General features: G+C 40.4%; 1 long non-coding RNA gene across 1 annotated transcript in view; it reads left to right on the top strand.

The window, feature by feature from the left end:
* The first annotated feature begins 1,616 nt into the window (after positions 1–1,616).
* LOC137159979 (uncharacterized) overlaps positions 1,617–24,244 on the top strand; it is a 43,428-nt gene continuing 20,800 nt past the window's right edge. Inside the window, exons 1-2 of the long non-coding RNA XR_010921770.1 lie at positions 1,617–1,933; positions 2,389–2,547. This is a non-coding gene — a long non-coding RNA (uncharacterized lncRNA). The remainder of the gene's footprint in view (positions 1,934–2,388; positions 2,548–24,244) is intronic.

The following is a 24,244-nucleotide window of genomic DNA, read 5'->3' as shown; positions in this document are numbered from 1 at the left end:
TTCCCCTAGCTGTATCACATTATTTTCATTGTAGCCCTCAAGTACAGAGTGCTATAAAGCTGAAATTCCAGTTATAAGTGTGGATGGAAATAGTATTGAACAATAGTCAAGGATTATTTTTAAATGGCTTCAGATCCAAAACAACCAAAGATCAAGAATTGATTTCTTCTGGTTTGCAGTTGTCAAATTACTTTATAGAAGTCAATTTAAAGTGATGGAATCTTTTTCTATTTAGCTTCTAGATATTAAAAATAGTGTCCTTGCTGGATGAGGTAGGCAGCGTCAAATGAAAAAAGGTGTGACGATGGAAAACAGATTCAGAGAGCAAATGTGAAATTCACAAGGCAGGGGGTGAATTTTGTATTTATAGTTAAACCTCTGGTTGCCCTTGAAGGCTGAATTGTGTGTGTGCTTTACTCTTATTCTATGATTCTTTTTCCCATTTTTTGGAAAAGTAATCACTCCTTTTTTGATGAACCAACAACTTTAAAAATACCATGGATGTGTACTAGTATTTTTTTCTTACTTGTAGAAAATTGTTATAACATGCCTTTTTGTGAGGCTCTTGGGCTGTTTTGAGACCTAAGCTCTTGATCCTGTAGTGAGATGTGTGCAAGTAGCTGTCACATTTAACCCCCAGTTCTTTGACTGGGGACTCTGGACACTACTGCAATAGAAATAATTAATAATGATCTGCCCATTCCTGGATCTTTAGGCCTTTAGACACTTCACCTAAATAAGTCTTAGTCTACAATTCCATTGTTCCATGATATCATTCAAATAGGTACAGAAGGCAGATCTTACTGCATTACTATCATTTCTTTGTATTGGTTGTATAGGTTCAGATAACCTAGAAAGAGCACAACGGTTAATCTTTTTTTTTTTGCATGGTACTATGCAAAATAAAGCTTGCACTAGGAGTCTGTGTGCAATGAAGGACACTAGTTTAGCTTATTTAACAGATACCCTGCAAAAAACAAAGAAAAATCAAAGTCAATAAGTTTGATCAAAATTTAACAGTGTGAAATGTAGCATTTCTAGAAAACCTTCCCTGGGCTAATCCATCATGAAGCAGTCTCCCAGATTAATTGATGTGATCCTGGTCTTCATCACAAACATAATTCTGTTTCAGATAAAATTATATTTAGAGGAGGAGAAAACTATCCCATTGCATACACAATGAGGACTATAGTGGCATAGCTATGGTGCCATAGGAATGCCAGCATAACATCATAGAGCAAATGCAGCCTACAGTAATGGAAGGGGCTTTTCTATGGCTGTAGAAACACCACGTCCCTACCTGATGACAGCTAGGTCGATGGAATCATGCAGTTTAGATTTTAACACAGATGCTGTCTGACACTTGAAAGTATAATTAAAAATAGGGGCGTAGCCAGAAGTCATTTTCTGGCAGGGCCTGTGATTGACTTGGGTGGGCCCGGGGCTCCTTCTAGTCACATAACCAGAAGAGCAAGCCTGATTCATCTCCAGTGCCTTTCACTTGCGTAATCATTTTCACTTGTGCACTTACACAGGTGTAAAACAGAATGATAGTATTTTACATTTATTTTGCACTGGTGTAAATGACTGCACTGGCTGAAAAAGCAACAGAATAAGGCCTGCTGATTCTGAGGAAAGCTCTGGGTTTTGTTTTGGGGTTTTATTGGTATGTAGGGCTGTCTCTGTTGCTGCTCTCTCCTATTTTCCTAGGTGAGATAGAACAGATATAAACAGTAACAATCCCAGACACCTAACATTTTTCCATTCCTCAGTTTATCTGCTGCCATGCTTGCATGTGGCCTTGCTGTAAAACTGAAATGTGGGAAATAAACTAGTTCTAAGTTTCACCTAGAGATGTATTAATATTAGTGAGATTTCTGCAGAAGACTCAAGCTTCCTTCTGCCCCTCTACCCAGCTTAACCATTCTGTAAGGTGAGTGGCTTTATGAAAATGTATATAAGGGGTCTTTACTCACAAAATAAACTTGCAGAGCTCAACTAAACACACAGGGCTAGCCTGTGGCTGGTTCTGTGGGGACACGAAAGGGTGTTTTTCCCTATTGAAACTGTCTGTGCAGATTAGCATCATGCAGTGCTGCTGTGACTAATGTCAGTGTTGCCCTAGCAGCTAGCATGAGGCCAAGCGAGAGCTGGCTGTGTGCAGGGCCTGTGCGTGCATGTTTATTGTGGAAAAGGTTGGGCAGAGTGAGTGTGGAGCAACTAAACTGTTTACTCCAGAGGAGGAATTTTGGTTGGGTCAGCTGAATTCCTTCTGGAGTTCCTGCTACACCATGATCTATCCTTCCCCTTCTTCCTGAGCTGTGCCTTAACTCTAGATTAGGTTGTGTTAGTTCATTCTCTCTTTCTCCCCCCCCCTTTCTTTCACAGGTGGTATTGTGGTTGGCCTCCTCAGTCATATGAGGCAGGTTCAGCCAATTAAGTTCCCAGAAGATCTTCCATATGACTTACAAGCTTCTACAAATTCACCTCAACCAAATTAGAAACAAGCCAGTGAAACCCAGCCTCTGGATAGAAATGGTTCTCCAGGTAACATAAAATGTTTCACTGTCCAGTTTGGTGAAAGCTTTGCAGCCCCTAGAAAAGTTATAATTAAATACGGCTGTTTCTATTTGTGTGTGTGTGCGTGTGCATGTGTGCAAACCCAAGTAGCTTTTGTGTAGTTGCAGTATTTTCACACGACCTGTGCTAATCTGAGAAAACAAACCATTATAAATAGATGACTCAGTTAAGACTACATATGAGGAATCTGAGGCTAATTAGAATTTCAATGGGAGCAGAATCCTGATCAAAATTCTCTGAGAAACAGTTGTTTATTTCAGAACAGTAAAGACATTTTTTGCCAGAGATGGTAACAAAATGCACTTTATTTCTTGAGTCTTGTACTATTTTGTACATCTGAGTTTCCAAAGATGTGCAATCTAGTACTACTTACATCCAGCAAACTTTCAGAATTCCTGATGTAGGAATTCTAGGCTATTAACTGGTTTTCATTAAAAAAGACATTTTCCTTTTTTTAAAGAAAGTATACTGAAGGGCTTGATCATCAAACATATCTTGGTAGCTATACCTGATTTGAATGGACTAGGCTGATCAGGGATATATTTTTGTTTTGCCTAAGTAGGCAAGTATCTGTTCTCATCTAGACTTCCATAATGGCAGACTATTGTTGCTTTTAACTCTGATAATTCTATCGTGCCTAGTTTGCAGGTTTTTGTGCAGCTTTATTTCATTTTTTTTATTTTCAGATACTAACTTTAATCCTCAAAAGACATGTTAATGCACTATTAATTTTTAATGAATTACTCACCGGGTAAGTGGGAAAAGAATGAGATGTGCAGCCCAGAGATATCTAACAGTGAGCACTCTAAAGAGACTGACCCTGGAGCATGAGAAGCAGTGCTTACAAAGGGAAGGTAGTAGCTTTGCTGAGCCCTCCTATGCATGCTGCTTGGGGATGTTTTGGGGAAAAGTGGTTGAGCCCTTTTCCCATATCCCAGTGAACCAGGCATTTCAGGGCATCTGGCAAGCTACATTCTCAGATGGACTTTCTACTAGAGGCCTGTAATTGTGGTTCCATTCATGGTAGTGACATCTAAAGCTAACATCGGAAGAAAACTGTAACAATAACAAATCTCGAAAATGAAGAGAGGTCCTGATCCTGACTCCTTGTACTAGCAGGAATTGTCCTTTCCCATATGGGGTTTTCCAGTTGATCCCTTGTGTGGGTGAGAAAGCATATCTGGATATTTCTTGCTTTTAATCTGACTCATGACTGCCTTCCTGATTCATCAAACAGGCAAGATTTCTGGCCCAGGGAGGGGCTCCAATCCTTAGGGTAGGGTTAGAATGATTGGGACTACTAAAGTCTCATAGAAAGAGGTGCTAGCTCTGACCTGAGGCTATGATGAACTTGTAACCACAGGGAAATCCTATTGGGTGGGGGTTTGAATGACTACTCCTGCTAGAATCCATCGACGTTTGGGTTAACTCTAGTAATCTTATTAGCATACATGTAGGTTCTTTTATTGCTTTGTATATATTTTTCTCTGTAATGCTTTTTACCTTAAGGATAAAGTAGACTTGTATAGAAAGTGCTGTGTGGTACCTTTATAACTGTAGCAATTACACCTGTTCTCTGTTACTGAAGAGAAAGCAAGCAGGTGTCCTTGGGCTGCCTCTCTGTGCAGGGGGTAACACAGTGAAGGCAGGGGACTGTGCAGCCTGAAAATACCCTGTCAGAAGGAAGAGAAGTAACAGTTGGCAAACTGAAGCTTGAGAATGGGTGCCCTTCTTGGCCCACTAAGGGGAGATATAGGCACAGTTGCCCTGAACTGTGACAGGCGTGTGAGGCCTTTTGATTTCTCTTTTGACCAGGAATCCTACTGCATGTTGTTAATAATAGAAATTAGAACAACTTAAAGGGTATCTTCGTTTGCCATCTCATCTTCAGTTAGTTGGATTTCTGTCAACCTAGTCTTGTTAGACTTGAAAAGTCAACCCAGTCACCCTGAAGTAATGTGTTTGTTTTGTAAGCGAATGTATAAGCAGAACCATGTCCTAGAACCTGAACAGGTATTTTCTGAACCATTAGTGATACAGTATACTTGAAACATTTTGCCTAAAATATACAGTTTAAAAGAAGCTTCCCAAACATCTGTGCATAGGTCTACAAGGGTTGCCATACCTGATGAAGCCATTGGTTTATCCAGTTCATTATCCTTCCCCAACAGTGGCCAGTACTATACTGCTAGGAGAAAGATGTAAAACCTCCATAATGGACAATTATGGGAAACTTCTTCCGAATTGCAGATATTTAGTGACTCATGTACCTCTTGAGGCAAGACATCTATTATAAATTTCTGTTATCTAATGTAAATGTGGGTGCAGTTCTTGCAGTGTTGTAGCCAGACTAGAAAAAGAGCTCTGTGTAAGATCAAAAGCTTCTTACTCCAACAGAAGTTGGCACAATGAAAGATATTACCTTTTCCACCCTGTGCGGTTCTTATAGTTCATACAAATGCCTGTGTGTGAGATTCTATCACTCTTATTCATGTTCAGTAGTTCCTCCTTAAGTAGCGTCATTGGAATCTAAGGCAGAATTAGGCTTTATGACTTTTTTAAATCCTGCTTAGATATTTTCCCAAATATATTGGGGCAGAGTTCCATTAGCTAGTTGTATGACATTTTGGAGAATGTGGGCCATGTCTGTACTTTTTATGAATATTATATGTACTTCAGTTTACTTACTTGATATTAGCTGGTCTGTCTGCGTGTGGTTTAGTCAAACGAGGCTGTTAGGGAGAAAAAAAAAAAACCAATGACAGAGATAAGACACTAGGTGTAAACAACTTCAAGGGAGTTAAGATAAGAATAGCTGGGACATTAAGTGAGAGAACTAAAAGGGGTCTGAAGTGCAGTTTGCCCTGCAGTCTTGACAGGTATATAAAATATATTTGTTTTATAACCATTTAAAATGTGCTTTGAGACCATAGGTAAAACTAATCCTGTATTGATACTAATTTAATTACAATATTAATACTGTATTGTGTAAATTACAAAAATCATAAAGTACTTCAGTGACAAAACAGTTAACTCATTAAGAAAAACATCAGATATACTACACTATATGCTTTACCTTCAATAAAATATCCTTTTTTTGAACTTTCCTAATAGAATCTCCTCCTTTTTTTCTTGTAGATTTACAAATTACAAAGTGGCTCTTGTTCATATCACTGAAATTTTTACTTATTGAACAACATAATAAGTAATAGTCAAGACTCTCATTTGTCTTGTAGACAAGCTGAGGATGACAAAATAGTGTCGTCTTTCTTAATTACTATTTTACCAAGGTAGGGTTTGATGTTAAATGACACGTCTGGATTAATGCTGTGTAATCCAAATATCTGAAATGACTTCAGAAAACAGACAGGTTGAAAGCAAATACAGGGAAAGTGATACCATCCAGGGATTACCTTAAGTGTTTGAAACATGCTCCGGAGTAACTAAAATGCAGTTTTTAAAGCATTCATAAGTTTCAGTTTACTTGCATTGCTTGCTAAAATCTTATTTGGTGTCTGATGTTAACTGGGACAAACCCAACTAAGACAGTTCAAAGAACATGGTACACTTATCTTTTCAAACGGGTTCAACAATCTGACTGCATATCATGATCCATTATGGCAGCACAAGTCACACAACTATCCTCCAGACAACATGTCATGCCAGTTACGTCATGCAGCCTAGCAGACAGCACAAGAGATAATGGTTCAGAGAAAACTCCCCAAGCCTCTGTTTCAGTTAAAAGAAACTCCACAGGGATTTAAAAAAAAGTTGTTTGATGGCATATTTTTTAAAGATACGTTCTGCACAAGAAGAACTTAACCTTTTTAGAATACATTTCATGCAGCAACCCATTGTATTAATCTTTGCATTACCTTTTAGGGCTGACCGTAACAAGTCTCAAAATGTATCTGTGTCATGAAGGATGTCACTTTATTTCCATTACGCTGTTCTTCCTGCTGAGATTCACACAAGGAAGTTATGAGGAAAAACTCTATCTGATTTAGTCCTGCAGTGTGTAATAGAATGAATGTTGGTGTTACATAGAGCCCGAAATACTGACAGTATCCTGGTATCTTACAGTAAAGAAATAAGCTCATTCCACACATTTTTAACCAGAGCTAGATTTCATCTACTTAACTGGGTAGTCATATGCTACAAATGAGCCCATTCTAGGATCCATTTACACACACTGATATAGATGCATGTTCATATGTCAAGCAACCCCCCAAACTATGCATCTTCAGATTTAGAGCTAAATCCTTTGCCCATATGTGAGTATTCAGGGTTACCTAAATTACCTCTGTACTGTGAGTGTTTATTAGAGATGGGCTTAGACTAATACCCTAAAGGCTAGGTTGTGCTGTAAAGGCAAAGTTCTGTATGTGGGGTTATGGAGAGTCATCTCATGCCAGGAGATCTCAAGTGGTATGCAAACTGCATCATCTCCTGTACCATGTGAACATCCGCTTCCCCTGATGAATTCCAGCCAATGGGAGTGAAGGGGAACATGAGGGTTCTAAATAGCCTTTCTTTCACTAGCATTCTGCACAAGGCTAAGGATAATCATACATACCATGCTCAGAAGGGCACCGGGGAAGGAGGCTGCCATATGCTGAAGGTTAGCACAGTGTTCCTATTACTTGAGATCCTCCGGCATGGAATGATTGCACATAACCCCCAATCCAGATGAATGTCTTAAAAGTGCAAGCTAGCCTTTATGGCCATAATTCAGACCCATGTCTAGTAACTTAATATTTACTAGATAGTGTATGTTTAAAAACTGTATCTATTCTGCATTAAATAATAGCTCATACACAGACTTGGCACTGAAACTTGTTTTTAATATGAAAGAGAACTGTCACAGTTTATGGCACCCATATTTTGCCTCAGTGGTATAACAAGGGCACCCACTCTCAGACTTCTGGCTCTCCAATTGTTTTCTTTTTGGGCAGAGACACGAGTCACCCTGGCCAGATGGGAGTGAGTTTCCTGGTGGTATTCCCAATAGAGGCAGGCTGCCCAAGGACATCTGCTTGCTTTCTCTTAAGAGATGGTTAACAATGTGACTGCCCACAGTTATAGAAACCATATAGTTCTTTTAATGCAGACCTATTTTCTTAAGGTAAAAGCACTACAGAGAAAACATTAAAAACAATACAAGAACCTACACACATGCTAATAAGCTTACCAGAGTTCACCCCAACCATAACATGGGCTCTGGCAGGACTAATCCTTCAACACGGCACCCAAAGGGTTTCTTTGTGTTTTCAAGTTAATCATAGCTTCAGCTCAGAACAAGCACACAGTCTTATGGGGTCTCAGTAGGCCCAGTTCTCCGTGGAGCATGGGTCCTGTCCACTGGCTGGATCAGGAAAAAGGTTCAGAGCCTGTTTCAAACCAGACTATTTATCCACAAATCCTTGTTTTGTCTTTTGGTCCCTTGAGAATCTACCTTGAACTAGTATATATCTATCCAGATAGGAGGCTTCAAGACTGATAACCAGAGAAACTACATTAGCATTCCCTTCCTTCTAGAGGAGTTGCATCCAATAACACATACACAATTGCATTTTTTACCTCAAAGATATTAAACTTAATTCAATTAAGTTTGACTATAGCCTAGACAAATCTTATGGAATTAAGATAATATTCTTGTGAAAGACTGACCAGGACAACAGAGTTTTCTACAACACACTTTTTAAAAAAAATGTCAGCGAGATCTGTGGCTTAGTCTAAGTAAGCACTAAAGTATTTCTATTGTAACCTCCAAATGTTTCACCATGTGAGCTGAGGGTGTATGTCAAATGAAATAAAATAATGGAAAAAATTAAAGATTTCTAATAGTTTATTCAGAAAAACAAGATCTCCCCCTTTTCTTTGAACTGTTCAGAGTAGCTGTCACCCATTCACGAAGTATATCTGTTAATTTTAGATCCAGCATGGCCAACGATTTTTGGAATTATTTTTTAATATTCTGCATAACATTGTCAACCAAATGTATTGTTCCCTCTCATTCATATTACTAAACCAGTCTGAGCCTTTTTTAACTGTTTGCATATCCCTTTGGAATGTTCGGGTCTTGTTGTCTTGTACTTCTTGTCACTTCTGACTGACTAACCAGGTTTGAGCTGTGCTTTCAGACTATCTTTCATCTGTTGCTGATTTTCCTTTATCCTTTTTCGATAAGCTTTTATACCCTCTGAGGCAGTTTCAAGTCTGGTTTTAAATTCCTTTTTTGGACAGCTACGTGGCTTGTCCTCATCTCATGTTGATCTGCTTTAAGTTTTGCCTTTATAAAAGCCACCACTTATTTGTTCATTTGTGTTCAAGCAGGAACAAAAAAACCAAACAAACTTCCAACTCAACATCTTTCTGGAAATATCTTCTATTTCTGACATCATATTTGAGTCAGCTGCCAAGACATTAAGATTTAGACTCAGAGAATGGGGTGTTCCTTCTTTAGGAAACCAACAGTGGACATAAATGATTGATTAATTATTCTTGTACTTTTTTACAATATATGCAGTTTCTGTACAACATAGTTTTAAACAGAAGTCATTGTTAGACAGCAAAAACAGTCCAGCTTAGTCTTAGTTATTCACTGTAGAAGGCCCTTGTTAGGACAAAATTGTCTGTACTGTCAGCGATCCCATTCACACACAGACTCAGCACTTCTACCTCTCTCAACCAGCTCTGGGTTTAAATGATTGATACTTAAGAAGAGCATGGGTTCAGAAGCCAGTGAATTGGGTAAACTCTCCTCCCCTCACCCTCTGCTGTGACTACAACTTCTTTTCTCTAGGGTTGCCTTATTATACAAAAAGGCAATGGTGACAATGAATAGCTCACTGTTCCTCCCCCCCTCCCTCCCCAGCTGTGTGTTCCTGCTGTGTCTTGATTAAGGCTAGGCTGCAAACCATAGGAGGCCTATCACTGGTTTGATGGTATTCAGCAGACTGCAAAATGGGATGCCCCTGAAAGACAATGTGTCTCCATTACCTTAAATACTCCCCTAGCTGAAACAACTTGCCTTTTCAGTCTAGAAGCATGTGCACTGGTTTAACTCTTCATTAAGAGAATTGTTTCCTTCTAGTATCACATGTATGTTATGAAATTAATTAGAGAGACAAGGTGGGAGAGGTAATAGTTAGTCCAATAAAAGATATTACCTCGTCCAGCTTGTCTCTCTAATATCCTGGGACCAACATAGCTACATCGACATTGCATACATGAAATTACTGAGTTCTATATCAGTCGTTTTCTGCCAGAACACTGTAGGGCAAATCCTGGCCCTAACTCTATGGCAGGGCAGAAGGGAAGAGGCAAATGAAAGGGCGCCCCAGTACTGTCATCTCTCACAAACATATCATAACTCCAGTGATTTTGGGGATATTTTTAGGTGTCTCATGGAAAATGTGATGAAAGGCTGCTAACTGACAATATTTTCCTTATTCAAAATTGCCACCATCTCCTGTTTCAGTCAATGGGGCTGAAGCCAGCACAATGGCCCTCATTTCCCCACAGTCTATCTGATTGTGGAAGTGAGGCTGCCCCTAATATAGTTGGCTGCCTAATTGCACTGTTTTCAGTGAGGTGAATCATGCAGACAGGCAAAATGGTTGTGGGTTCAGGGCACAGGGTCACAGGGACTGTGAAGAGCGTCAGGGATACTGTGAAAGATGGATGGAGAGAATGAGAGGAACCAGGAGGCAGCCTGAGGGGTTGCAGGAGAACATGGTACAGGGGATGTCAAGGGCAAGAGGAAGGCTGAGGAAGGTGAAGAAGATAATGAAGGGGATGAGCGATGGAGGGATAAAATGACAGCTCCCCCAGCCTGGAAGCAATGGTGTGTACGGGGACTTCTCCCTGAGTAACAAGGGGAAGATAATGTTGTAATTTTGCCAACTCTCACAATCAATTTGTGAGTCACAGGATTTTGGACCTTGCAGGAGAAGCTGTCGTGAGGACACAAGAAACTCCTCCAACCTTACTATTTTCAGGGCTGAACATGGGGATGGAGCTTGGTGCGAGAACCTTGAGGCTGCAGACAAGACTGCATACATGACCTATCCTGCCAGCCCAGCCTTCATGTTTGGCCCTTGAGCTGAGAGACACAGGGGAGCAGGGAGGTGGGAAAGTGGTGCTGCTGGGACTTGGACAGAGAAGAAGTCCTAGAGGAGCAAAATGAGAAATGTTCCTGCTGGGTCAAGATGGGAACAGGAAATAAATGGCAGTTCCCATATGAGTGAGAAGAGGGAAAGGGAAGTCTCTGAACAGCCAGGGAGAGGCAGGCATCTTTGTGTTCATAAAAGGTTGTGTTTTAACCCCAAATTCTCTTATGCTCACACATTGACAGAGGAATCAAGGAGAGTTAAATGATGTTTTTTAGTCTGCCTTTTGATTTTTTATTTTATTTTTTTTTAAATCTCATGATTTGGGGGAGTCTGGCTCATGGTTTTTGATCTCCTGAGGTTGGCCGCCACCCCTGTGCAACATGATACTCAGATATGCAGAGAAATGATGGTCCAGTGCTTACGGTGCTAGCCTGGGACTTAGAAAGCTGGGATTCAGTTCTGTGCTCTGCCAGACTTCCTGTGAAATCTTGAGCAAGTCTGTCAGTTCCTCAGTTCCCTATCTGTAAACTGGGGATAATAGTGCTTCCCTGTCTCACAGGGTTGTTGTAAGGGATAAATACATTAAAGATTGTGAGGTGCTCAGATACTACAATAATGCATACAAGTATTTTAAATCCAAATATCTACACTAGATCAACCATAGAAGCCTGCATGCAGGGCTAGATAATAATAAATCTACTGCTGTTTGGATCCTCCTGTCCCTCTATTCTATAAACGGGCTGACTTAGGGTTGGATGGCCTACTGCAGCTTTAATGTGGCCTGTGGGAAAGGACTTCCTCTACTGTGCATTAGACCTCATTGCAAAATGGAATTTCTGTCCAGCTGGAAATTCTTATATTTTGAAATTGGTTCTTATCTTGATGGGTGATTTAAAAATTCCAGGAAGTTGGAATATAAAGGACAAATGATCCAATGATTAGAGCACTAGGCTAGGCCTCAGGAGGCCTGAGTTCAAGTTTCTTCTCCATCACAAACTTTCTGTATGACCTTGGACAAGTCCCTTAACCTCTCCGGTCCTCAAATTTCCCTCTGTAATAATACCTTACAGGGGTGTGAGGATAAATACACTGAAGATTATGAGGTACTCAGGTGCTATAGTAATGGGGTCATAGAAGTATCTTAGATAGCTGAAAGGAGTATGACTGGGAAGTAGAAGCATGTAGTGGCACAACTCTGAGGTACTTGAATGTCTGACTTCTGTTTGTTCAATTGGTTACCTATATTTTCTGGATATACATTTTCTGAAGTTGTTTGGGGAGGGGGGATTGGGAGGGAGAAGAGGGTTGTATGAATGTTGTGACAAATTTTTGTGTAAAACAAAAAAACAAAACAAAAAAAACAGGTCAATTATATATGAGAAAAGGAACACAAAAGGGCCTAGGTTATGGAAAGGAAAGGTTGACCTAACGAAGGGACAGTTATGTAGTATAAAACACATGCATATAAGTCAGCTGATAGGAGGGAAGAAATGTGCAATGGTGTAAGTATTGCAGTACATGTTACACAGTTTACTCCTATCAGTACCACTATGATTTATTAATGTACGTCTTCTTTACAGTACATAGTAATCATCCATCCCTTATTAAGAAGTGTAAAATATAGAGGGAACATGAAAAAGGAAGTTGAAGAATAACCTATGTTATTCTAGGGGCAATAAAGACAAAGCTGTGTTTCCTGACTGAATCAGCATGCAAAGGCACAGCTTTCTTGGTGTTTCTTTTCTGATGTTACAAACTTCTATCTTTATATAACTTCTTTTTTTTATTTAGCACTAAATAAATGCACTTTATTAAATGGTCTATAGTGCCTTAAGTTGAAGAGGTTACTTAAGGCTGGTAAAATCTATTGCTGAGGCATGCTAGCTCTAAACTGAATATCAAAAGGAAAAGAGAACAGAGCCTGAAGAAGAGCTTTTAGTTTCTTGGAACAAATGATTTCTGCTAACTGTGAATTATGTAGAAAATATTTATCCTAATTACATCAGGACTTATAAGGACATTTGTGAGGGCAAAAGAGATTTTAAGAATAAGGATTCCTGTTTATGTGAGGGGAATGGAAACACAGTTAAAGGGGAAAGTAAATACAAATAATGGTGGCTGGATAATTCTGATTTTTTACTTATAATATTTTTGATGTGCCCTATACATAAATATAATTTAATTTATTGTTTTTTGAACCAGATGCCATAAAGTATAGGATGCCTAGAATGTGAATTTTAAAAAATCTCACCAAGGAACAAAAACATATAATAGTAAAACTTACTGGTGACACTTACACTGTGCAGAGTTCTAAATATTTAAAGCTTTCTATAAATGTTAACTACTGAATGTAATCCTCACAATTTCCCTGTATGGTATGAAAGTAAATATTATTACCCCCATTTTGCAGATGGGAAAACTGAGGCACAGAGTTTGAGACTTGCCCAAAGACACACAGCAAGTTGTATCAGAATCCATGTTATCAGAACATTGTGTTTGACTCCTAACCTTGTGCTGTTTTATGTAGACCATGATGACTCCTTGTGGATACAGAAGTATTTTCAGATATAATATAAGTTAAGCAGGTCACATACACTAAAAATGATGATTCTTCTAGTCCTTTTATTCTCAATCTGTGGAGCCAAAAAGGTAGATGAAATGTTGCTCTTGCAAACAAAACAGCTTGGATAAAGAGTGATTGTCCAAGAAGATGGCATCAGAAAAGAATTTAAAATATAGAATAAGAACATAAATCTAAAATTGGTCTTCAAACATGGAAATCAGAATGATTTATCAAAGAGCCAGAGTTAAAAGTCTATATCAAAGAATCAGCATAAAGAGATAAATCACCCAAGAAAACATCTAGGGCAGTACCTGAAGTCAGAAGATGTTACTTCTGCATCAGCTTCTGACTCAGTTTAGATGTAAACTAGAAACTTTTCCCAGTATAGCAACATCAGTTTTTTGGTTTTTTTCAACATTTCTATACTGACAAAAAATGCTTTTGCAAGTATACCAGTTCCTGAACAAAATAGTCTATAAGTTTTATACTGGCAAAAGCTCTCTTCTGTTGGTATAAACTACCTCCACAGGGTCTGCTGGTATAGCAGTACTGGCATAGGCTAAGTTTACACTAGAAAAGGTTTGCGATATTAGCAAGCCTTTTCTAGTATAGATTAGGCCTCAGAGCCAGATATTCTACAGCTGTCTTCTTGCTGCAAGGAAGGAGAGGGAAAGACAACTAGAAGCATTTCTTTGTTTGAACAAGCAAGAAAATTAAATACGTTTGCTTGAGAATGACAGAAAATGATCCCCATGTGTATACAGCTGCATGTTAGTGGGTGTATGAATTGGATTGACAGAATGTATCTTTATTTCCATCAAATAAGATCACCTGTTCTTAGAATCAAAAATAATTTGTTTTCATTTAAAATCACTTGTGAAATAAAGACATAATGTCTTTGAGTAGCTGAACATTGCATCATTCCATTTTCACACAATGGAGTGACTTCAGTAAGACTCAGTGAAAGTCCACTCCCCAGACCCATGGATTACAAATAATCTGCACCATATTATCTGTACTGTGGTAACAACTAGGAATCCCAGTCATGGGTCATGACTCCATTGCACTAGGCACTGTACAAACATGTGTAATCCACCTTTGGAGTTTGCTAGCTCCTGGAACTCTGGACTGAGCCTCTAGGATCATGCCAGCAGGGACACAGTGGTGTGCTTTTCAAAATGGCACCCTCCATCCAATACCAGACAAATCATGTCTGGTTTTGTCTCAGTACCAGATGGGGGACAAAACTCCCAAAAAGGGACTGTTCAGTTTAAAACCAGACTAATGACCTGCCCACTCTGAACACCACTTCCTGGCCTGCTTAGAGTTCAGAGTGGGGACAGAATAGACTAGAAACTCCTACAAAAGCCAGTGGGAAGCTTTGGACAGAGCAATTTCTACAGACGGTTTGCTGGGTCAGTGAGGAGACAGGACGCCTCAGTTCAAGGGGGCAGGCTGCCTCAGAGACAAAGGGGTTAGTTTTGATTTCACTTTGGGGCTGTTTGAATAGTGACTGAGTTTGGAGCTGAGAAAGGAGCAGCACAACTTGAGGAATCTTTAATCATCTCCCACTCCACAAAGGGAGACTTTGAGTTGCTGTGGGATTTAATACATGGTTGGGGAGTTCTAGCCCTGCAGAGACCAACAATCAGGAAGGCAGTGAACCAACCTGGTGCTGGCTACCTATAACCAGATGAGACCTGCACAGGACTGAAGACTAGGGTGCCAGGAGATGACCCTGCCCCACCCAGGTGAAGACACTGTAAGGGAACTCCTCACTTTTTGTTTAAGCCGGACAGTGCTCACAGACCTGCAGCACTCATCACAGAACTTATCCTCAGTGTCCCATTTGCCTGGAAGGGTGCTAGGGGGTTGTGTGCAGTGGTGAATGCAGGGAGGTGGGGGAAGGTGTTATGTTGTTGATGATTTAGTATTTTAGCTAATAATAATCCTTTCCTTCCCTAGAGCTTTTGTTTCCTATCCTCAACAAAATCCCATGTGTTATATTGTTCTTTCTGAGCATGCAATGTCATTGGTTGGAGCTTGTTTTGTGGTGGTTGTGTACTGGGTTATATTCCTTGTGAATAGAGTAGTAGAATTTAATTATTTTCCTTGTGTCCCTGGCACAGAGAAGAGTCACCTTGGATGAAGCATTAGGCACTGCAATAAAGAACCCAGGATCCAACCCATGTGAGGAGGGGGGAGAAGGGGCCTCTGATTTCCAGTTAGCAAGCACCCAGTTTTGCCTCAGGGGAGGGGCTACACTCAGAACAACAACAAAAAAAATGGTCCCTACACCAAAGGCTTTACTGCCTAATGTCATGCTCCCTACTGACTTCTGCAAATGCATCTGCTCCCTTAGTGACTGGGCCCCACTTCTAAACTAGCATTTACCACTGTGCACATACTCCAAGTGTTTTGATATGCAGTGTGACAGGTAAAAACAACGAGAATCCTGTAGCACTTTAAAGACTAACAAATTTAATTTCTGCAGGCATAAGCTTTTGTGGGCTGCAACCCGCTTCATCAGATGCAAGAAATAGAAATCAGATAGAGGGTATATATATACATCCAAGGGGAAGGAACAACAAGGGGGAAGGGTAGATGTTAGCAAAGTCCATTCAGTTAGAGTAGATGTGGCCTATTCACAATCATTGATTAGAAGGTGAGAATGTGTGAACAATGACAATTACTTCTTGTAATGAGATAACCATTTTAAGTCCCTATTTAGACCCAGTTTGATTGTGTCAAGTTTGCATATGAGTTCCAGCTTTGCAGTTTCTTGCTGAAGTCTGTTTTTGAAGTTTTTTTGTAGAAGTATGGCAACTTTCAAGTCAGCTACAGAGTGTCCTGGGAGATTGAAGTGCTCTTCGACTGGTTTATGGATGTTATCATTTTTTATGTCTGATTTGTGTCCATTTATTCTTTTGCGTAGTGACAGTCTGGTTTGGCCAATGTACATGGCAGAGGGGCATTGCTGGCACATGATGGCATATATTACATCAGTAGATGTGCAGGTGAATGAGCTCCTGATGGTGGGGCTGATGCGGTTAGGACCTGTGATGGTGTCACTAGAGTCGATGTGCGGGCAGAGCTGGCAACGGGGTTTGTTGCAGGGATAGGTTCCTGGGTTAGTGTTCTTGTTGTATGGTGTACATTTGCTGGTGAGTATTTGCTTCAGGCTGGGGGGCTGTCTGTAAGCAAGGATAGGTCTGCCTCCCATGGCTTGAGCAAGTGAGGGATCATCTGCTAGGATAGGTTGTAGATCCTTAATGATGTGTTGGAGAGATTTTATCTGGGGGCTGTAAGTGATGGACAGTGGTGTTCTGTTGTTTTCTTTGTTGGGTCTGTCCTGTGGTAGGTGACTTCTGGGTACCCATCTGGCTCTGTCAATTTGTTTCTTCACCTCTCCAGGTGGGGAAAAAATGCAAAAGAATCCACAAAACATTTTTTTTTGTGGTGCATATTTCTCATGAATTTAAGGAACCACGCTTTACTGCCACAAACATTCACAGAAAAAAAAAATGTTAACATTCGCAAACAAGTATTTGCAAAAACTTCCATTTCCCTTTGCAAGCAGAAGTATTTTGGCAGAAGTACATGAATATGCAGTCAGGGAACAGCACTAACACTCTGTGACTTCACTGACCTCTTAAAACTAAGCAACAGCTCAGTTATAAATATTCCCTATTGATCCACAGCTAAATTCATTGAACATATTATTCATTGGAATTATTTGTTCTTTGGTCGCAAACTTCTGTTTGTACTGTTGTTTGAATCCTGTTAGGCAGCTCTATTTTATGATCTGAGTTTAATTCTCCCTGATGGGAGGGGTCCTCTGGATTTTCCCTGATCCAGGGTTTATTGGTTTATTGGTTTTTGAGTCAGTTATGACACCCAGGTGGATCAAGACAATGTTAACATACATAGTTTAACAACTAAAGACATGCTGCAATAAGAGGAACTGTAAATTAAAGCCAAAAGATTTAACAAGATCCCAAAGGAGCCATCTTTTGGTTTATAGGTTTAGATAGAGGCAGCCTGACTGGCATGCCAATACCCTGGTACTTCTTACTCCAGGAAAAAACAGAAGCCAATGCAAATTGCACAGTTTTAGTATGGCAGGGAGTTAACTGATTAGCCTGACAGCTGAAGTTATCGGCTGAACGGGGGGATTTCACTTCTGGCTTGAACATGCTTACAAATCAAGGCTTACAAATACTGTACACATTGGCTGCAGTTTTCTCAAGCAGAGAACAGGAGCACTACAGTCTGTTCTACAGTGATTTCCAAGGAGAACATCTGGTGATCAGAGATTCTTTCACAGCATAGTTGACCTTCTTCTGACTTGGCATTTAGGTCACTGTATTCAGCTTCTCCAGTAGTGCAGGGAAGTCTATTAAGAATTGTGGAGTGTAACCATGGATCAGCAACGCATCTCTCTGGATTTCCCTTCATTATCTTTGCCAGCACTTCCTAGAACTCTGAGATGAAACAAGAGTATTCAAAATGCAAGGGGACTGTGAACAGTTTCAAAGTTTTGTGATTCTGAAAGCTGGCACAGAGGGACACATTTCAATTAAAAATCCACGTTCCAGGAGGGTGGGTCCTACAGGCCTTTGCTCTTGGACAAAGCATCAGCTACAAAAATCTCTGTCATAACAATGTGTTGGGAATTAAGGATATATATTCCTTGTCTTAATGCTTCACTGACCATGGATAAGGTCAGACACCAGAGATCTGTTGAGAGATTTCCAGTTGTACTGAGCAGACACTAGAGTGTATCTCATAGTTTTTATTATTTCTTGATAAAAGGTTACCCAGCCTCATATAGGGCATCCGTCTTTAGAAACTGGGAAGTGGGAAAAACTAAAAGAGAGCTGAACCTCAGAAGATTTCTTCTCCTTCACATTAGAACTAGACATGGGGAGTGGAGGGGAATGAAAGACTTCTGCTTTCAATTCAGAACGTTTTGTTTGTATCTGAATAATCACCTCTGGATGACCCTTAAGTAAAGAAAACAGAGATCAGCTCTCAGAAACTGTGGAAGCTTTGCTGATTACCATAGCTGGATGGGGGGCGAAAGGGAGGGGGTGCAGACTTCACTTCCTGACATCAGTGCTATGGATTACCTTTACAACAGTAAGTATTAGACCCATGGCATCAATCATGAATTCCAGGAAGATTAAGATATAAAAAAGAGTTAAAATAGATTTTCTGTACTCATCATGGTAGGAAAAATAAACAAAGGCTTTTAGCTGCTGACTGCAGCTAAAATATACAGTATTGAGATATCTCATGATTCTACTCAATTCCAGAAAACAGCTGAGTAACTGAGTAGTTTTGCTCCAGGACAGCTACATGGATCAGCAGTGTCCTCGCTATTACAGGGACCCTCAAGACAACACATAAACCAAATGCCATTATCCTCTACTGATAAAATTAATCCACACTAAGAGAACCTTAGAAATACTAGTAGTTAGAACTATTTGTAAAAAATTTAGAATACCTGACTTAGAAGAAAAGGTTAAAAGTAAAAAAAGCCCTGAGCATGTTTAGTCTTGAGAAAAGAAGACGGAGGGGAGACCTGAGAACAGTCCTGCAATATGTAAAGAACTGTTATGAAAAGGATGGCAATTGATTGTTCTCCATGATCACTGAAGGTAGGGCAAGAAGTAATTAGCTTAGGCTGCAGGAAGGGCGCTGTAGGCTATGCATTAGGGAAAAGGTTCTAACTATATAGCTAGTTAAGCACTGGAATAAGATACCAAGGGAGATTGTGGAATCTCTGTCTCTGTAGGTTTTTAAGAACAGGTTAGACAAACACCTGTCAGGGATGGTCTGGGTCTACTTGATTATGCCTCAGAACAGGGTATTGGATTACTGACCTCTTGAGGTCTGTGCCAGCCATATATTTTTATGACATAATCTGGATGGATAAGACTATTTCCCAGGAAAGCCCCATTGTAAATAGTGACATTTAAGTTCTTGTTTGGAGTCTCTGAAAGAACTGGGCATCATCCACTGCTTGAGGGGTTTTACATTTAAAATACAATGTAGGAACTATGCAAAATCCAATCCCCAATAGCTAACCTGAATAGCTGGGCAGGCCCAGGGGAGAAATGTGGGTGGGGCATAGAGAGTAATTCTGTAGAGGGTACTCTAGTCTAATGGTTAGACTAGCCAATGTAGGTCTCCTACTTGGATACCCTCACCACATACAGGAGTGGATGGGGAAAGGATTCACATAGCAATGGATCCAGTATTCCAACCCCTCCCCTTGCCGATGCATGCTCTGTTTCTTCTACATGTACAGAGCTGCAGCAGTAGCATGGTGCCTTCCATTGCAGGGGAGGGCAGATCCTGTGTAACCCTCTGGGTTTCTTTTCAGCTGCAAAGGAGTCCTCTGCACCTGCTACACTTGAAGCTGGATTTGCTTCAGAGTTCCTCTGCCAAACTTCTTCGGCCAAACTGACCGGTGTTAAAGCATGTGCATTAGGCATTCTCCCTGTTTTAAAATATTACGGTGCTCTCAGATAATCTGCCTTTGGTCAGCCAGACTAGTTTGTACCAGCATTATTGCACCCTTCCATTCAGACAGTAATCTCCAGCAGGGCCCTTCTGTGTTATGTCCAGCACTGAGCACACCATCAACACATAAGAAACAATAATAATGTTAACATCGTTGTTAATCTGCAACCCAAAGAAGTGCTGCTGCTTTTTTAGAAAAAGCTCCAAAACACAAACCCGCTGACATTTTTTTTTTTTTTTTGATTTGTCCTTATATATAACTGAAGCAAAACATGAGTGATACTGCACAAAAAAAGAATAGCATACTAGATGTTAACTGTTAGGGCTCCCCTTCCCTGTCCCCTCTCAGTTCCCAGACACAGTTCGACAGCAACAGTTCAGAGTCCAAGCTACAGGCACTCCGTGAAGGGTTTATTGAGGGTCACACTGACAAGCTTAAAACCATAACCATACCTCCAAGCCCTTCACACCAGTTAGGTTTATTTCTTTATATGCCAATAGAGTTTCCTTCTCTCCCAGTTCTAGTTCTACATGGCCATAGAACTCCCTCTTTCCCTGACCATGATTCTGTACGCTGACGAAACCACCTCTCCCTTCTTCTTGATAGCCTTAATTATAGCTGCAGGCCACCCTCTCCCCCCGGTACCACCACTTCCAATGTATGATCACATTCCATTTGGCGGGTTTGGGGACTTTAGTACAACCCCTTTTGTACTCCATGGGAGGGGCAGGGAGTCATATCACATCTTGGTCATGGTCAGTTTATGGCCCTATGTTTGTTTCTTTTTAACACCTCCCTTGCTTTCCCAGCCGGTTGCTTTGCCTTGCTCTGGCATCTGTCTTAAAGAGGGAGACAGGGCTTGCCCTCACTTGTGCATTCATATATCACATCTTCACTATGCCTTGAAACATTTAACTGCATCCCTTATCTTTTCACAATAATAATAATAATAAAAAAAAATCTAATTGCAGACAGGCAAGAGGAACACACTATGTTTTTGGTCTTTGCTAACATCTGTAGCTCAGAGACTTTGACTTTCAGGTAGGCACAGAGACCCAGAATCCCATCTCAGGCAAATACACAGGCCTAAATACTTATATGAATTTACATTATATACTTTTACCCTAACACTAACTTTTAAGGTATAAGTTATTTACTGAATATTTAAGTCTATCACAGATCCAGTGCACATAGGACCAGATTCTGGTTTTCTCTGTTTTTATACTGTGCCCCAACCCCATGGTATCTGAATTCACATATTATGAGATGACACACACATAGCCCTAACCTCCTAAGTCTCTTGTGCAGCTGCACAGAGGGCAGCTGGAATCCTTGTGCACTCTTCTGTGCTTGTTAGCAATGAGAGGACCATAAACAGTACCATTTTAAAGGATGTAGAAATTGTCACTTCAGTGTGCATCTCCCTCATGTCTGCCCCTCTCATTCTACCTGCTCTTCCACATCTTCCCCCACCATATGGTGGTAGCTTTAAAAGCTACACAATGACATCAGAAGAGAGAGAACCTTTCTGCTAACCTGATAACTACTTTTCTGACAAAGTTTCTTTAGGGTGTGAAGAAACAAGTACACCAATGCAAGTGTCTTTATTTATTTATTTAGATTTAAAATAATAAAAAATGCCTTTCCAATATCTAGTGCTCTAGCATCATTCACAACACAATAAAGTCCTAACAGCATTAAAGTAATCACTTCAACGGGAACTCTCCCCCCATCGCAGGGTCCTAGAGGCCAGGCTCCAGCCCTAGCCCAAACAGCTATGCTGCAAATAAATATCCCTGTAGCCCAAGTCAGCTGACATGGGCCAGCTGCAGATGTTTAATTGCAGTGTAGACATACCTTCAGTTGCAAACTCTGGTTTATGACTTCAATCAAATATATATTTATGGTTAATTCACAGCAATAATCATGCGGTATCACATGCCTCTGTAAATTCCTACTGCTTTAGTACACACTATACCAGTTTAAAACTTTTTTACAATCATTTCAGAAAAGAAAGTGCTCTAACCGGACATTCTGAGAACTGATTAAACTTTTGTCTGTCCCCCCAAGCAAAACCAGCCACTGTCTTTATTATAGTCAGCCAAACAAATCCACAATATGACATCCTCGCGCCAGACGCTTTTAGCTGCAGCAGGGTCCTTTGCATTGTAGTTTAAAGAGGAGGGCACATGTGCATGCACAAAGATACACTCTCTGCTTTTTCCTCATTATAATTCCATGGAGTCATGATCAAGTAGAGAGAGGATGGGTACAGCCAAATTCTCAAATGCATGTGCCTTGAGAAATTGGCTCATAAAGAATTGCAATTTGTTAAAAATAATCCTGTTTTTCACATTCTTTTTGTCCATCATTCTGCACCTTCCATCTCTCCCTTATGATGAAAAGTATTTTCAATTGGTGGTAACAGTGAGAGACTTCAATTCTAAATTGAAAATGCATCTGGAGTTGTTGGAGAGGTGTATACTGAAATTAAACTTTAATAAAATTCGCATCTCCAGGCTTTATATATTTAGCTTCTCAAAAGATAGGATCTCTGTCTTTTTAAATGCCACAAGCTCTGTAGTACACATTGTCACCGAATCCTTGCCCTTTTGTCTCTCTGAGAGATGATAAACTAGAGATGCTCATTACACCACCTGCCTCTCAGGGAAAAACTGTCACCCAGTGTGATTGCTTAGAAACTTTATAAACACTGTCCTGGACCTGAGCCTCTGTAAGGCTGGAAGGACTGCAAGACAACATTTGAGACTTCTTCACAGTTGATTACACAAGACATTACATGGACACCCACTAAGGTTATTTACAAGTACACTCAGAAATAACTTAGAATTCAATCTCAAACCTATGGTTTACCATTGCTTTTGGAAACTGCTTCTAAATTCCTATGCAGTCACTTTGAATTCTTCTTAGTATCTGTAAAATCAGTGGACTGTTCATCAAACTCAGCACATAAGAATTATACTACACAAAGCACAGATCCTGCCCCATGCTAAGTCCACTTTTATCAATCCAGAAGTGTAAAGGGGACTTAACGCTGCCCTAAATGGAAGAAATCCTTAGCTGATGTGGAGCTGGCTATGCAGGTTTCCTCATCATAGGGGCATGTGAGGTGCAGGAAACACCATTCGAGCCTATAGGCTGCTCTAATTTGTGTGTGGAGATGAAGCATCCTCTATGTTGCCTTTAGGACTGGATGAAAGAAAAATGGCTTCATGTTGTCCTTCACCACTGTTCTCAGATGCGCTTGAGCACAGGGCTCACAAATACAGTGTCTTCAAATTCCCCAGAGCTGATTTGGTTGATCTGGTTGTTTCATTGTGGGTAAGGGGGATTGGCTTGATTGGTGGAGTGGCAGCAAATGGATTATGGCTGGGGATGGGCTGGGAAATAAAGAGTAGCCAGGGAATCTGTTGAAATTATTGTGTATTCTTTTATTTAAAACATTATAAAGCAGAAATATGTGGACATTTCAAAAACATGTAAATTTAGAAATAGACAAGGGGGTGCCAAGTTATTTATTTTAAAATAACAGGTTTTTAAAATTTCACTAAATTAAAAAGTCAGTTAAAATGGAACTAGGGACAAGAAGGTATTATATATACATAATATAAACACACAAAATTATGTTAAAAGAACATTTTAAGGTTGGAGAAAAGCCTTAAAAGTTAGGAAAGGCCAGAATTAAGGCTGCCTGTGTGACTTTAATTTGGCCCCCTTGTATATGTGCATAACGATAGTCTTTAATTACATGATCAGAAACTATTTTTTTACCATTGGACCCCTGCCTCATTCAGTGCATAGGATGAATTTGTTTTGGGGATGAATCAAGGTTGTGTAGTGAAGAAGACTGTTCTCTGTAGAACCCTTTCTTCATTTGTTGCAGAAGTTTGAAGGTGTGTATCTATTGTGAAACCAGGGGGATGGTGGGCCTAAGCCCGCCCATACCTAACGGCCATCCCTCTCATCTGAGGAGGAGGAACCAGTGGACCCAGGGCACAAATTAATACTGTGGACAACACATGAGAATACAGGGATGGGAGTGAAGGTCACAGGACAAAAATCAGGTAACCAGAAGGGGACACTGAGCAGAGAGCTCCTGACAGCGCCCACTGTTCCTTAGGTGTCTAGGGAGTCACTGGACACCTCCGAGAGGAACTCTGCTTAGAGATGTAACTTTACGAGGGAATGGAACTAGGTCCTACAGTCACAGAGCACCCTCTCCTCCCCCTGTCCAAGCTTCCTCCTCCTGGCACAATAGATGGCCATCTTGACCAGCGCCAGGAGGAGGTTGACAAGGAGGTCCCATGACTTTGGGGTGCAACAGATGGGGTGTGTATAGATCAGGAGATATTGGGAAAAGCGTAGACAGAACCTCAGTAACAGGTTTTGAAGGAGCTGGAAGAGGGGCTGCAACTTGATGTACTCCATGTA

This window comes from Emydura macquarii, unplaced genomic scaffold (assembly GCF_026122565.2).
Source record: "Emydura macquarii macquarii isolate MOO-44397 ecotype Brisbane River unplaced genomic scaffold, CSIRO-AGI_Emac_v2 contig_2063, whole genome shotgun sequence".
Taxonomy (NCBI): Eukaryota; Metazoa; Chordata; order Testudines; family Chelidae; genus Emydura; species Emydura macquarii.
Note: the sequence above shows the minus strand (reverse complement) of the source record. Positions and strands in the feature narration are given on the sequence as shown.